Below are 15633 nucleotides of genomic sequence, written 5' to 3'. Positions count from 1 at the left end.
CTTTGTGCATTATTAATATCGACCACTTATGAGAGAATAAAGAAGCATTTACTCAGCATGGGCACGCCTGAATTAATAATAGAGGTGCTCAAAGGCGCGATGAATTATCTTTCATTACAAACTCACCAAAATTCACTTGAATGACAGATGTCTTCAGCATGGGCCACCCCTATCATTATCTCAGGCACATCACTTTACCCCTGCATCAGAGATTCAATAGACGTCAGCCTTTGTTATTCCTCACCGTCGCATTTTTTTACTCGCTGAATAAACTCCTACAATATGCAATCTGGTCCATAGGCTCTCTCCTATGAAAGCCGATGATGTTAAGTGTGTCCGTATGCCTTACAAGGCTTGTGTGACTGTTCCATACAGAGCGAGGTTCGATCAGCATGAGCAGCTTTGAGAAGGGCAGGATTATCTGTGTGCACTTTCTGAAGACAGGGGCTGAGGAAATCCTCCACAAACCTCCCGAGACCATGCCCATCAAAGGTTAAAAGTGGTTACCATGGTGATTGTGAGAGGAAGTGACTATTTGAGACAGACCTGTGTGCAGGATCACACAGTCTTCTGTCCTAGAGTTCTGTGCGGTTGATGTTCATTTTGCCCAGGGCCAGAAAGCTTTGTCCTCTAGACCGCTCCCTGCAGCCACATCAGGTAGAGTCTGAATTAAAATGGAGTGGACCCCATGGGCTAATACCAGCTACACTTCCAGACAATGTTTGTAGTCATGGATTTTCTCCAGAATTACAAAAACAAGCTCACATATCCATGTGAATCACAATGGTCTTGCAGAACAGACCTATTTAGAATGTTCTTGTATCATATAGGGCTACGTCTATTGAGTCTCATTCATTTTCTGTCATCTGAGTTGGCCACTGATCCAATCAAATCAAATTGTATTTGTCACATGCGCCAAATACAACAGTGAAATGCTTACTTAGAAGCCCTTAAAATGCAGCTCGAAGAATAAAAAGTGTTTAGTAAAAACTAGATAAGTAAAACATTCAAAATAACAGTAACAAATAATTAAAGAGCATCAGTAAAATAACAATAACGAGGCTATATATAGGGGGTACCGGTACACTCAATGTGCGAGGGCACAGGTTAGTCGAGGTAATTGATGTAATATGTACATGTAGGTAGAATTAATTAAAGTGACTATGCATAGATAATAAACAGAGAGTAGCAGCAGCGTAAAAGAGGGGAGGGGGGGTGGCAATACAAATAGTCTGGTTAGCCATTTGATAAGCTGTTCAGGAGCCTTATGGCTTGGGGGTAGAAGCTGTTAAGAAGCCTCTTGGACCTAGACTTGGCACTCCGGTACCGCTTGCCGTGCGGTAGCAGAGAGAACAGTCTATGACTAGGTTGGCTGGAGTCTTTGACAATTTTTAGGGCCTTCCTCTGACACCACATGGTATAGAGGTCCTGGATGGCAAGAAGCTTGGCCCCAGTGATGTACTGGGCCGTACGCACTACCCTCTGTAGTGCCTTACGGTCATAGGCCGAGCAATTGCTATACCAGGCAGTGATGTAATCAGTCAGGATTCTGGGATAATGGTGTTTATGTGAGCCATAACCAGCCTTTCAAAGCACTTCATGGCTGCAGACGTGCGTGTTACGGGGCAGTAGTCATTTAGGCAGGTTACCTTGGTGTTCTTGGGCACAGGGACTATGGTGGTCTGCTTGAAACATGTTGGTATTACAGACTCAGTCAGGGACAGGTTGAAAATGTCAGTGAAGACATTTGTCAGTTGGTTAGCGCATGCTCGGAGTACACGTCCTGGTAATCCGTCTGGCCCTGAGGCCTTGTGAATGTTGACCTGTTTAAAGGTCTTACTCACATCGGCTACGGAGAGCGTGATCCCACAGTCGGCCGGAACAGTTGATGCTCTCATGCATGTTTCAGTGTTACTTGCCTCAAAGCAAGCATAGAAGTAATTTAGCTCATCTGGTAGGCTTGTGTCACTGGGCAGCCTGTGGCTGTGCTTCCCTTTGTAGTCTGATATCATCAATGTTTGGAATTAGGTTTATATACGAAAAGTTCAGGGGTCACCATGGGCGTCAGTCTTCCTCACCCCCTTCCCGAGCAGGCTCTGTTAGCCTATTTACAGTGGTGTCAGAGACACTGGAGGGACAGAAAAAGTGGTCAGCTGAGATGAACAGGACCATAGTGGAAGTACCACCAACAGGTTGTCACTGTTCACCAAGTTTTGAAAGCTTAGGAAAGCCACAAAGATGACCATCTTGAATTGATACATCGTCTCTGTTAATTCACTGAGTGCTGTGTTAGCAACGTTGTATTTATGAGTATCAGAATTTGAATGAGAAATAGTATACGTCAATGAGTAGTAACAGTGTATGTTGTTCTCCTGCCATTGGAGGACCTTGAGTCAAGCTACGTGGTTTGGAATTAGCTAGCTGGATAAAAACAAATCATATTTTGGTCATGGTTGAGATGATTTGGGTTAATATAAGTAATCTCCCTCTTATTGGATTCAGATCAGGGTGATAACAACAGCATGTCATTACACAACATCTGTTGTTTTTCTTGTCAATAAGCTTTAATTGTGTTGGTTTCAGCCACCCTTATTTTTCATATGTGGCATCATTCAGCCTTCCTCTGTGGCAGTGACTGCCTTCGGACAAACACAGCAGATATAATATTGTGAATGGCGTAAAATACAGACCAGCTCTCATTAATAATGAAAAGGGATGGGTCGCATCCTTTGCGTGTGAAGAAATTGCAGAGAATCGGCCAGAAGTGCAGCTGGCGTGTTTGTCATGTTTTTTAGAAATGGACATCTTCAAATGTCACTCCCCAGAGGCGACACTCAGAGGAAAGTGCTATTTATAGATAAGTCTGAATAACTTGTCAGATTTATGTTTGGACGGCTTGGGTTTTTCTGTGGGTTTGTCCTGTAAACTTGATTCTATTGTCATGTCCTTGGAGAAACAAACAAATAAATGATTTATCCAAGAATATATCATGGAAGTTGGTTGACAATCAGCACTTCCACTTGAAATTAGAACAAAATATCAAAGCCAATATCCACTTGTGTCCTGAATAACTATATATGTGTGCTGTTCTCTTGCCACACTCACATGACAAACTATGTAAATACTCCTAATTTCCTGCCTGTGAACTAAAATGTATCTCTACATCATCAGGGCTACAACTCTGAGGAAAACATCCACCCAATGGCAGCTATGTCGTTCCCGACCCCTGCCCACTGAAGCGCCATCATCCCACCCCAGTCCTTCAATGAAACCCATTGTTTTACAATGAGAAGGGCCATTCTAATACTCCCTGCTCTCCCTTCTTGTTTCTGTAGGAGCCTACCCTCACGACGTGACCGTGCACATGGTCTGGATGCCACCAGCCGCCCTGCTATGCTCCACAGCCAAAGTTCCACTCCGATTCGTCACCAGCCACAGCGCACATCACCACCACCGCTCTCCAAGTTTGTCCAATTAAGGGATGTGTGAGGACTAAGAGGCCAGGGTTACAAACCACATTAGAAAAAACTGACGAGATCCTTGCTGGCTGCAGATGGGCAGAACACTGTTTATTGTGAGTATCTTTATTGCTCTTTGTTGACATAAATCTTAATTTCTCACCAGTGGTAAAGCTGCCATTCTGGCCAAACGCATTGGTCATTTTCCAAAGGAGCAAAAGTACTGTACGTAGGGAATGCACTGTCTCTAGGCAAAACAGACCACAACTACTTAATTCAATACTGAGTTTCCTTGAAAAAATGCAATGGAATGAGTTGTATATCAGGAGGCAGCCAGAGGCCTGCTAATAGGTGTGCAGTTTCTTATCCCTCCGTAAACTACCGTATGTGTATCCACACACCGAGCAGAAACTGTCAGGCTCATGCTGTGTTGTGTTGTGTTGCCCTCTGTTTTGTTTCATAGCAGATGAACAAATGCACTACTGAATTATTTATCAGCATTTTCAGCTAAATTTAAAAGTTATGACAATCACGTCTATATCGGGGACGTGATAAGTGGGATAAAGTAGGTTCAAACAGGGCTACCTTCGCCCCTCCTCCTCTCTGTGCACTATTCCATTTTCACAGGGAGATGTGGGGATGGAGGGATTAGGAAAACGACAGAGGGGCGAAATTATCTGACAGATCCACTTATTTCAACCATCTGTGAGCCCCCGGCTCTGATATTATTAGAGCCAGATACCTCCGAGTTGAAGAGGTAGACGTTGTCTTGAGAGGGGAGAGGAGAAGGAGGTCTGGAAGGAAGATGTCGCTGAATGTGATGGAAAATCAGGAGAAATAAACTTCAGAGTTGGAAGGAGGTGGAGAGGAGTGAGTAAGCTGGCGGATGGAAAACACCTGTGGGTGCTGCCTGTTGTCTCCTGGGTAGGGAGGGAAATATTGTGCTTCTCGACTTAAAAGCCTTGGTCCAGATGAATGCATTCCTCATTCTCCCCCCTGCCTTGCCCAATACAAATAAACAATGCTGAAATAAGTCTGGTCAGCACGCCGTCTACAAAACGTAAATAAAATGATTTTACTACAGAACCCAAGGAGACAACTACTACTCCTGTTAGGTGAGATCTTAATTGTTAGAAACAAAAGGTACAAAGGAATATTGGATGTATTGTTCCCAGTGGTGCCTAGTGTTTTTTTTTATTGTTGTATTGTCTCCTTTGGTATTACACACAAAAAACCTGTTGTATGTGACTTCCTGTTGTGTTGTTTGGCAGTGGTTCAATAACTGGATTGGATAATTGTGATTTAGAAAGAAATTTGTAATGAAAAAGCACAGACATTGTGTTATAATATCTTTACAACTGTAGGTACATTGGTTCCTTCTGTTCTACTGTGGGCAAATAACATATTGTCTGTGTTGTCAATAATGTGCTATAAAATATATTCTCATTACCCAAATAGGTGGGAGTTCAATTATTTCAGACCAGTGGTTCCCAAACTTTTTATAGTCCCGTACCCCTTCAAACATTCAACCTCCAGCTGCGTACCCCCTCTAGCACCAGGTTGTCACATGCGTCGTTGTAGGTAGACCAAAATGCAGCAGGTATATTTATCATCTTCTTTTAATGAAGGAAAACCAAAACACTTACACAAAAATAAACGACGAAACAGTCCCGTAAGGTGCATAGACTAAACAGGAATCAACCACCCACAAACACAAGAGAAAACTAACCCAACTAAATATGGCCGCCAATTAGAGACAACGACAACCAGCTGCCTCTAATTGAGGGTCCAACCAAAACCAACATAGACATAGAAAAACTAGATAGAAACATAGAAATAGAAAAACTAGAACATAACCCAAAATCCCCCGAAACACACAAACCAAACACCCCCTGCCACGCCCTGACCAAACTACAATAACAAACAACCCCTTTTACTGGTCAGGACATGACACAGGGCCAGCGCACTCTCAAATTTTGTTTTTTGGCATCTTAGTAAGCCTGCCACACACACACTATATGATACATGTATTAAACATAAGACTGAGTGTGAGTTTTGTCACAACATTTACATTACATTTACATTTACGTCCTTTAGCAGACGCTCTTATCCAGAGCGACTTACAAATTGGTGCATTCACCTTATGATATCCAGTGGAACAACCACTTTACAATAGTACATCTATATATTTTTTTTTCTTTTTTGGGGGGGGGGTAGGGGGGGTGGGTTAGAAGGATTACTTTATCCTATCCCAGGTATTCCTTAAAGAGGTGGGGTTTCAGGTGTCTCAGGAAGGTGGTGATTGACTCCGCTGTCCTGGCGTCGTGAGGGAGCTTGTTCCACCATTGGGGTGCCAGAGCAGCGAACAGTTTTGACTGGGCTGAACGGGAACTGTGCTTCCGCAGAGGTAGGGGGGCCAGCAGGCCAGAGGTGGATGAACGCAGTGCCCTTGTTTGGGTGTAGGGACTGATCAGAGCCTGAAGGTACGGAGTTGCCGTTCCCCTCACAGCTCCGTAGGCAAGCACCATGGTCTTGTAGCAGATGCGAGCTTCAACTGGAAGCCAGTGGAGTGTGCGGAGGAGCGGGGTGACGTGAGAGAACTTGGGAAGGATGAACACCAGACGGGCTGCGGCGTTCTGGATGAGTTGTAGGGGTTTAATGGCACAGGCAGGGAGCCAAGCCAACAGCGAGTTGCAGTAATGCAGACAGGAGATGACAAGTGCCTGGATTAGGACCTGCGCCACTTCCTGTGTAAGGCAGGGTCGTACTCTGCGAATGTTGTAGAGCATGAACCTACAGGATCGGGTCACCGCCTTGATGTTAGCGGAGAACAACATGGTGTTGTCCAGGGTCACGCCAAGGCTCTTAGCACTCTGGGAGGAGGACACAATGGAGTTGTCAACCGTGATGGCGAGATCATGGAACGGGCAGTCCTTCCCCGGGAGGAAGAGCAGCTCCGTCTTGCCGAGGTTCAGCTTAAGGTGGTAATCCATCATCCACACTGATATGTCTGCCAGACATGCAGAAATGCGATTCGCCACCTGGTTATCAGAAGGGGGAAAGGAAAAGATGAATTGTGTGTCATCTGTGTAGCAATGATAGGAGAGACCATGTGAGGATATGACAGAGCCAAGTGACTTGGTGTATAGCGAGAATAGGAGAGGGCCTAGAACTGAGCCCTGGGGGACACCAGTGATGAGAGCACATGGTGCGGAGACAGATTCTCGCCACGCCACCTGGTAGGAGCGACCTGTCAGGTAGGACGCAATCCAAGAGTGAGCCACACCGGAGATGCCCAACTCGGAGAGGGTGGAGAGGAGGATCTGATGGTTCACAGTATCAAAGGCAGCAGATAGGTCTAGAAGGATGAGAGCAGAGGATAGAGAGTTAGCTTTAGCAGTGTGGAGAGCCTCCGTGACACAGAGAAGAGCAGTCTCAGTTGAATGACCAGTCTTGAAACCTGACTGATTTGGATCAAGAAGGTCATTCTGAGAGAGATAGCAAGAGAGCTGGCCAAGGACAGCACGCTCAAGAGTTTTGGAGAGAAAAGAAAGAAGGGATACTGATCTGTAGTTGTTGACATCGGAGGGATCGAGTGTAGGTTTTTTGAGAAGGGGTGCAACTCTCGCTCTCTTGAAGACAGAAGGGACGTAGCCAGCGGTCAAGAATGAGTTGATGAGCGAGGTGAGGTAAGGGAGAAGGTCTCCGGAAATGGTCTGGAGAAGAGAGGAGGGGATAGGGTCAAGCGGGCAGGTTGTTGGGCGGCCGGCCGTCACAAGTCGCAAGATTTCGTCTGGAGAGAGAGGGGAGAAAGAGGTCAAAGAATAGGGTAGGGCAATGTGAGTAGGACCAGCGGTGTCGTTTGACTTAACAAACGAGGATCGGATGTCGTCAACCTTCTTTTCAAAATGGTTGACGAAGTCATCCGCAGAGAGGGAGGAGGGGGAGGAGGATTCAGGAGCGAGGAGAAGGTGGCAAAGAGCTTCCTAGGGTTCGAGGCAGATGCTTGGAATTTAGAGTGGTAGAAAGTGGCTTTAGCAGCAGAAACAGAGGAAGAAAATGTAGAGAAGAGGGAGTGAAAAGATGCCAGGTCCGCAGGGAGGCTAGTTTTCCTCCATTTCCGCTCGGCTGCCCGGAGCCCTGTTCTGTGAGCTCGCAATGAGTCGTCAAGCCACGGAGCAGGAGGGGAGGACCGAGCCGGCCGGGAGGATAGGGGACATAGAGAGTCAAAGGATGCAGAAAGGGAGGAGAGGAGGGTTGAGGAGGCAGAATCAGGAGATTGGTTGGAGAAGGCTTGAGCAGAGGGAAGAGATGATAGTATGGAAGAGGAGAGAGTAGCGGGAGAGAGAGAGCGAAGGTTGCGACAGCGCAATACCATCTGAGTAGGGGCAGAGTGAGTAGTGTTGGAGGAGAGCGAGAGGGAAAAGGATACAAGGTCGGAGACTTGGAGGGGAGTTGCAGTGAGATTAGTAGAAGAACAGCATCTAGTAAAGATGAGGTCAAGCGTATTGCCTGCCTTGTGAGTAGGGGGGGACGGTGAAAGGGTGAGGTCAAAAGAGGAGAGGAGTGGAAAGAAGGAGGCAGAGAGAAATGAGTCAAAGGTAGGATTAGGGAGGTTAAAGTCACCCAGAACTGTGAGGGGTGAGCCATCCTCAGGAAAGGAACTTATCAAGGCGTCAAGCTCATTGATGAACTCTCCAAGGGAACCTGGAGGGCGATAAATGATAAGGATGTTAAGCTTGAATGGGCTAGTGACTCTGACAGCAATGGAATGACAGATGGGTCAGGGGAGAAAGAGAGAATGTCCACTTGGGAGATGAGGATTCCAGTGCCAGCACCCCGCTGACCAGATGCTCTCGGGGTATGCGAGAACATGTGGTCAGACGAGGGGAGAGCAGTAGGAGTAGCAGTGTTTACTGTGGTAATCCATGTTTTCGTCAGCGCCAAGAAGTCGAGGGACTGTAGGGTAGCATAGGCTGAGATGAACTCTGCCTTTTTGGCCGCAGACCGGCAGTTCCAGAGGCTGCCGGAGACCTGGAACTCCACGTGGGTCGTGCGCGCTGGGACCACCAGGTTAGAGTGGCAGCAGCCACGCGGTGTGAAGCGTTTCTATGGCCTGTGCAGAGAGGAGAGAACAGGGATAGACAGACACATAGTTGACAGGCTACAGAAGAGGCTACGCTAATGCAAAGGAGATTGGAATGAAAATTAACTAAACAACTGGGGAAGCGAGAGAGCAGGGCCTCCCTCACTAACCTTTCACTGAAACATTTTCCACACACAGTCTGTGCCTGTATTTAGTTTTCATGCTATTGAGGGCCGAGAATCCATTCTCACATAGGTATGTGGTTGCAAAGGGTATAAGTGTCTTAACAGCTCGATTTGCAAAGGCAGGATACTCTGAGCGCAGCCCTATCTAGAAATCTGGCAGTGACTTCTGATTAAATAACATTTTCACAGAGCCGCTTGTTGCAATTTCGATGAGGCTCTCTTGTTCAGATATGGGTAAGTGGACTGGAGGCAGGGCATGAAAAGGATAACGAATCCAGTCAAATCAAATAAAATGTTATTTGTCACATACACATGGTTAGCAGATGTTAATGCGAGTGTAATGAAATACTTGTGCTTCTAGTTCCAACAGTGCAGTATATCTAACCTGTTAGGGCTAGGGGGCAGTATTGACACGGCTGGATAAAAAACGTACCCGATTTAATCTGGTTACTACTCCTGCCCAGTAACTAGAATATGCATATAATTATTGGCTTTGGATAGAAAACACTCCAAAGTTTCTAAAACTGTTTGAATGGTGTCTGTGAGTATAACAGAACTCAAATGGCAGGTCAAAACCTGAGAAGATTCTGTACAGGAAGTACCCTGTCTGACCATTTCTTGGCCTTCTTTGCCATCTCTATCCATTACAAAGGATCTCTGCTGTTACGTGACACTTCCTACGGCTCACATGGTCTCACAGAAGGCGGCAAAAAGCTGAATCGTGGCTTTGCAGGCTCTGGCTGAAAAAAAGTAGCGCGTTTGGGTAGTGGCTGGTTACAGTACTGTGAGACTCAGGCGCGTGCCCGCGTCGACCAAATGCTTTGTTTTCTTTCCTCTGTTTACCTAAACGCAGATTCACGGTCGGAATATTATCGCTTTTTTACGAGAAAAATGGCATAAAAATGGATTTTAAACAGCGGTTGACATGCTTCGAAGTACGGTAATGGAATATTTAGAATTTTTTTGTCACGAATTGCGCCATGCTCGTGACCCGGATTTACCATTTCGGATAGTGTCTGGAACGCACGAACAAAACGCCGCTATTTGGATATAACGATGGATTATTTTGGACCAAACCCACATTTGTTATTGAAGTAGCAGTCCTGGGAGTGCATTCTGACGAAGACAACAAAGGTAATCAAACTTTTGTAATAGTAAATCTGACTTTGGTCAGGGCTAAACTTGGTGGGTGTCTAAATGGCTAGCCGTGATGGCTGGGCTATCTACTGAGAATATTGCAAAATGTGCTTTCACCGAAAAGCTATTTTAAAATCGGACACCTCGATTGCACAAAGGAGTTCTGTATCTATAATTCTTAAAATAATTGTTATGTTTTTTGTGAACGTTTATCGTGAGTAATTTAGTAAATTGTTAGTAAATTCCCCGGAAGTTTGCGGGGGGTATGCTAGTTCTGAACGTCACATGCTAATGTAAAAAGATGGTTTTTGATATAAATATGAACTTGATTGAACAAAACATGCATGTATTGTATAACATAATGTCCTAGGTGTGTCATCTGATGAAGATCATCAAAGGTTAGTGCTGCATTTAGCTGTCTTCTGGGTTTTTGTGACATTATATGCTAGCTTGAAAAATGGGTGTCTGATTATTTCTGGCTGGGTACTCTGCTGACATAATCTAATGTTTTGCTTTCGTTGTAAAGCCTTTTTGAAATCGGACAGTGTGGTTAGATTAACGAGAGTCTTGTCTTTAAAATGCTGTAAAATAGTCATATGTTTGAGAAATTGAAGTAATAGCATTTCTAAGGTATTTGAAAATCGCGCCACGGGATTCAACTGGCTGTTGCGTAGGTGGGACGAATTCGTCCCGCCTAGCCCAGAGAGGCTAACAAGTAATCTAACAAATTCACAACTATCTTAAACACACACAAGTGTAAAGGGATGGAATAAGAATATGAACATAAATATATGGATGAGCGATGGCCGTGCGGCATAGGCAAGATGCAGTAGATGGTATGAAATACAGTATATACGTACATATGCAATGAGTAATGTAGGAAATGTAAACATTATTAAAGTGGCATTATTTAAAGTGACTAGTGATACCTTGATTAAATCCATGTATTAAATGTATTGAAGTGGCCAGAGATTTGAGGCTGTATGTTGGCAGCAGCCACTCTATGTTAGTGATGGCTGTTTAACAGTTTAATGGCCTTGAGATGGAAGCTGTTTTTCAGTCTCTCAGTCCCAGCTTTGATGCACCTGTACTGACCTCTCCTTCTAGATGATAGCGGGGTGAACAGGCACTGGCTCGGGTGGTTGTTGTCCTCTTTTTGGCCTTCCTGTGACATCGGGTACTGTAGGTGTCCTGGAGGGCAGTTAGTTTGCCCCCGGTGATGCGTTGTGCAGACCGGACTACCCTCTGGAGAGCCTTGAGGTTGAGGGCGGTGCAGTTGCCGTACCAGGCGGTGATACAGCCCGACAGCATGCTTTCAATTGTGCATCTGTAAAAGTTTGTGAGGGTTTTAGGTGACAAGTTGCACCTTCTTCACCACGCTGTCTGTGTGGGTGGACCATTTCAGTTTGTCCGTGATGTGTACGCCGAGGAACTTAACATTTTCCACCTTCTCCATTACTGTCCCGTCGATGTGGATAGGGGGGTGCTCCCTCTCCACGATCATCTCCTTTGTTTTGTTGACGTTGAGTGAGAGGTTGTTTTCCTGACACCACACTCCGAGTGCCCTCACCTCCTCCCTGTAGGCTGTCTCGTCGTTGTTGGTAATCAAGCCCACTACTGTTGTGTCGTCTGCAAACTTGATGATTGAGTTGGAGGTGTGCATGGCCACGCAGTCATGGGTGAACAAGGAGTACAGGAGGAGGCTGAGCACGCACCATTGTGGGGCCCCAGTGTTGAGGATCAGTGAAGTGGAGATGTTGTTTCCTACCTTCACCACCTGGGAGCGGCCCATCAGAAAGTCCAGGACCCAATTGCACAGGGCGGGGTTGAGACCCAGGGCTTCAAGCTTAATGATGAGCTTGGAGGGTACTATGGTGTTGAATGCTGAGCTGTAGTCAATGAACAGCATTCTTACATAGGTATTCCGCTTATCCAGATGGGTTAGGGCAGTGTGCAGTGTGATGGCAATTGCATTGTCTGTGGACCTGTTGAGGCGGTATGTAAACTGAAGTGGGTCTAGGGTGGCAGGTAAGGTTGAGGTGATATGATCCTTGATTAGTCTCTCAAAGCACTTCACGATGACAGAAGTGAGTGCTATGGGGCGATAATCATTTAGTTCAGTTATCTTTGCCTTCATTGGTACAGGAGCAATGGTGGCCATCTTGAAGTATGTGGGGACAGCAGACTGGGATAGAGAGCGATTGAATATGTCCGTCAACACACCAACCAGTTGGTCTGAGGATGCGGATAGGGATGCTGTCTGGGCCAGGGTTAACACATTGCAAGGGTTAAAACATTTAAATGTCTTACTCACGTCGGCCACAGAGAAGGAGAGGGGGGCCTTGGTAGCGGGCCGTGTCGGTGGCACTGTATTATCCTCAAAGCAGGCAAAGAAGGTGTTTAGCTTGTCTGGAAGCAAGATGTTAGTGTCGGTAACATGGCTGGTTTTCTTCTTGTAGTCCGTAATTGCCTGTAGACCCTGCCACATACGTCTGGGCCATTGAATTGTGACTCCATTTTGTCCCTATACCGACATTTTGCTTGTTTGATTGCCATGCGGAGGGAATAACTACACTGTTTATATATTCGGCCATATTCCCCAACCTCTTTCCATGATGGAATACGATGGTTTGCGCTTTCAGTTTTGCGCAAAATCCGCCGTCCATCCACAGTTTCTGGTTGGGGTAGGTTTTAATAGTCACAGTGGGTACAACATCTCCAATGCACTTCCTAATAAACTCACTCACCGAGTCAGCGTAGAAATCAATGTTATTGTCTGAGGCTTCCCGGAACATTTTCCAATCCACATGATCAAAACAATCTTGAAGCATGGATTCCAATTGGTCAGACCAGCATTGAATGCTTCTAGTCATGGGTACATCCTGTTTGAGTTTCTGCCTATAGGACGGTATGAGCAAGATGGAGTCGTGTTCGGATTTGCCAAAGGGAGAGCGGGGGAGGGCCTTGTATGCATTGCGGAAGTTAGAGTAGCAGTGGTCCAGTGTTTCACTCAAGCGGGTACTACAGTCAATGTGCTAGTAGAATTTACGTAGCCTTGTTCTCAAATTAGCTTTGTTAAAATCCCCAGCTGCAATAAATGCAGTCTCAGGGTATATGGTTTCCAGTTTACATAGAGTCCAGTGAACTTCTTTCAGGGCCATCGAGGTATCTGCTTGGGGGGGATATACACATCTGTGACTATAATCGAAGATAAATCTCTTGGGAGAAAATGCGGTCAGCATTTGATTGTAAGGAATTCTAGGTCTTTTGGGTCGGCCTCTGGGATTAGATCCAATGAACAAAGGATCTGCTTCGGGAAAGTCGTATTCCTTGTCGTAATGTTGGTAAATTGAAGTTGCTCTTTTATCCAGTAGTTCTTCCCGGCTGTACAGTATGTAATAACACTTAAGATTTGCTGGCCTAACAATGTAAGAAATAATATACTGCTCAAAAAAATAAAGGGAACACTTAAACAACACATCCTAGATCTGAATGAAAGAAAAAATCTTATTAAATACTTTTTTCTTTACATAGTTGAATGTGCTGACAACAAATCACACAAAAATAATGAATGGAAATCCAATTTATCAACCCATGGAGGTCTGGATTTGGAGTCACACTCAAAATGAACCTCTTACATCTAGACGTTCCGCTAGCGGAACACCTGCTCCAATATCCAATTATGGGCGTGGCGCGAAATACAAACTCCTCTAAAATCCGAAAACTTCAATTTTTCAAACATATGACTATTTTACACCATTTTAAAGACAAGACTCTCATTAATCTAACGACACTGTCCGATTTCAAAAAGGCTTTACAGCAAAAGCAAAACATTAGATTATGTCAGCAGAGTACCCAGCCAGAAATAATCAGACACCCATTTTTCAAGCTAGCATATAATGTCACAAAAAACAAAACCACAGCTAAATGCAGCACTAACCTTTGATGATCTTCATCAGATGACAACCCTAGGACATTATGTTATACAATGCATGCATGTTTTGTTCAATCAAGTTCATATTTATATCAAAAAACAGCTTTTTACATTAGCATGTGATGTTCAGAACTAGCATACCCCCCGCAAACATCCGGTGAATTTACTAAATTACTCACGATAAACGTTCACAAAAAACATAACAATTATTTTAAGAATTATAGATACAGAACTCCTCTATGCACTCGATATGTCCGATTTTAAAATAGCTTTTCGGTGAAAGCACATTTTGCAATATTCTGAGTAGATAGCCCGGCATCACAGGGCTAGCTATTTAGACACCCAGCAAGTTTAGCACTCACCAAAGTCAGATTTACTATAAGAAAAATGTTATTACCTTTGGTGTTCTTCATCAGAATGCACTCCCAGGACTTCTACTTCAATAATAAATGTTGGTTTGGTCCCAAATAATCCATAGTTATATCCAAATAGCGGCGTTTTGATCGTGCGTTCAAGACACTATCCGAATGGTAAAGAAGGGTGACGAGCACGACGCATTTCGTGACAAAAAAAATCTAAATATTCCATTACCGTACTTCGAAGCATGTCAACCGCTGTTTAAAATCAATTTTTATGCCATTTTTCTCGTAAAAAAGCGATAATATTCCGACCGGGAATCTCTGTTTAGGTTCAAAGACGATAGAAAATAAAAACATGGGGTCGACTCGTGCACGCGCCTAAGCCCATTGTCCTCTGATAGAACACTTACCAAAAGCGCTAATGTGTTTCAGCCTGGGGCTGGAATTACATCATTCAGCTTTTTCCCGTCTTATGGGAGCCGTAGGAAGTGTCACGTTACAGCAAAGATCCTCAGTCTTCAATAAACAGAGTCAAGAAGCTCAAGGAATGGTCAGAGAGGGCACTTCCTGTAAGGAATCTTCTCAGGTTTTTGCCTGCCATATGAGTTCTGTTATACTCACAGACACCATTCCAACAGTTTTAGAAACTTTAGGGTGTTTTCTAGCCAAAGCCAATAATTATATGCATATTCTAGTTACTGGGCAGGAGTAGTAACCAGATTAAATCGGGTACGTTTTTTATCCGGCCGTGTAAATACTGCCCCCTAGCCATAACAGGTTAACAAAATTAACCACTTTCACTGTAGTGTCCAAAACCTCTTTCAAGCTGTCAGGCATTCTCTTGGCAGCAAGAGCCTCTCGGTGGATGATGCAGTGTACCCAAATGGCATCGGGAGCAACTGCTCCCACTTCATTGTCTCCCTGTCATGACTTTTGCGCCATCAGTACAGATACCAACACATCTTGACTACCAAAGTCCATTTGATGTCACAAAGCTGCCCAGTACTTTAAAAATATCTTCTCCTTTTGTCCTGGTTTCCAGAAGAGGACGTCATCCTTAATTGACCCCCCATAAACGTAACGGACATATACCAGGAGCTGTGCCAGGCCCGTCACGTCTGTTGACTCATCCAGCTGTAACGCATAGAATTCACTGGCTTGTATGCGAAGCAGTAATTGTTTCAAAACATCTCCTGCCATGTCACTGATGTCAAGGTCACTGTGTTGTTTGATGAAGGTATTGTCTGTATAGTATTTTTTGGCCTTTCCCACAGCATTGTCCCAGCCATACCCACGGCAGCAGGAAGAATGAAGTCCTCCACAATAGTATGGGGCTTGCCTGTCTTAGCCATTCGGTAACTCACCATATAAGACGCTTCTAGCCCCTTCTTAGTAAAGGTATCTGTTGCTTTTATACGTGTCTTACTACTCAAAAGTTGTCTTAACTCTCGCTCAAAAGACTCCTGTGGCTGAT

At 44.8% G+C, this 15633-nt stretch overlaps 1 protein-coding gene across 3 annotated transcripts in view; it reads left to right on the top strand.

Moving 5' to 3' along the window:
• LOC106612958 (galactosylgalactosylxylosylprotein 3-beta-glucuronosyltransferase 1) overlaps nt 1-15633 on the top strand; it is a 135912-nt gene that overhangs the window by 75931 nt on the left and 44348 nt on the right. For all 3 annotated transcript variants that reach the window (XM_082956372.1, XM_082956369.1, XM_082956370.1), the window contains exon 2: nt 3336-3574. The gene's annotated coding sequence lies outside the window, so the exon portion shown is untranslated. The remainder of the gene's footprint in view (nt 1-3335; nt 3575-15633) is intronic.

Source organism: Salmo salar, chromosome 09 (assembly GCF_965601325.2).
Source record: "Salmo salar chromosome 09, fSalSal1, whole genome shotgun sequence".
Taxonomy (NCBI): domain Eukaryota; kingdom Metazoa; phylum Chordata; class Actinopteri; order Salmoniformes; family Salmonidae; genus Salmo; species Salmo salar.
The sequence above is the reverse complement of the archived record's forward strand: the minus strand, read 5'-3'. Positions and strand labels throughout refer to the sequence as shown.